Source organism: Aptenodytes forsteri, unplaced genomic scaffold (assembly GCF_000699145.1).
Source record: "Aptenodytes forsteri isolate BGI_AS27 unplaced genomic scaffold, ASM69914v1 Scaffold187, whole genome shotgun sequence".
Classification (NCBI taxonomy): Eukaryota; Metazoa; Chordata; class Aves; order Sphenisciformes; family Spheniscidae; genus Aptenodytes; species Aptenodytes forsteri.
In genome coordinates this window covers 1,170,738-1,171,630 of record NW_008794084.1, presented here as the reverse complement: position 1 = coordinate 1,171,630, position 893 = coordinate 1,170,738, and positions in this window count along the sequence as shown.

The window sequence follows — 893 nt, the reverse complement described above, 5'->3', positions numbered from 1 at the left end:
GCCCGGGGCTCCCACCAACCGGCCGGCCGGCGGGGAACACCCACCCCTGGTGCAATACGCTTCTCGTCTCGCCTGTGTCCGCTTTTGTTCCTCCTCTCCGTTGGTCGGTGTGCCGAAAGGATCACCTCTTCCCCCCCCCAACCTTTTCTTTTCGAATCCGCATACGACTTGGGTTGTGTTTTTTTTCTTTCTCCTGGCTTAATGTAGGGAAGACGGATTTTTTCTTTGTTTTCTTAGCTTCTCCCCCGATCACGTAGGAATTGTTTTTTGGTAAATGTTGTTTTATTATTATTGTTATTAATAAAAGGCAAAAGGAATTTCTGTTTGAGAGAAATTTTTAACTAGATTCTGTTCTATATGAATTGTGACTTGCACCTTTTGTTCAAAGTATTTTATTTCTTTTAATGACTTTGTACTTGTGACTGGTTTTCTCTCTCGTGCCAGTGGCGACAGTGGTATTCTCCTTTATACAGTTCAGACGTGCGTAGATCTCCTCTTTGTCCTTCCTTCCACCCTTTCCTCGACGGACAGAGCGTGAAGCGCCCCCCCGGCCGGGGCTCGGGAGCGCTTGGTGTCATCCCTGCCTTTGGGACTTTACAAGCTGCAGCTCGAGTTCTTCGTATTGACACTTTTCTGGCATATTTTTGTAAAAAAGGAAAAATCGACCCAGCCCTCCTGAATTTGCACAGAAGGAAGTGTGAAACCAGCACGGCAGAGGTGACTTTGCTATCCTTGCCCATCCATGCCTCCTCCCGCCCCCCCACTCCTCCCTGCCCCGGGAAAAGTGACGCTAACCGGCTCTGCCACCCCGATAAACCGGAGGGGAGAGAACCCCCGCGGCTGCCCAGCGGCACCGCCCAGGCCGGCGCTTCTGCCGGCGGCCCGGCGCCGGG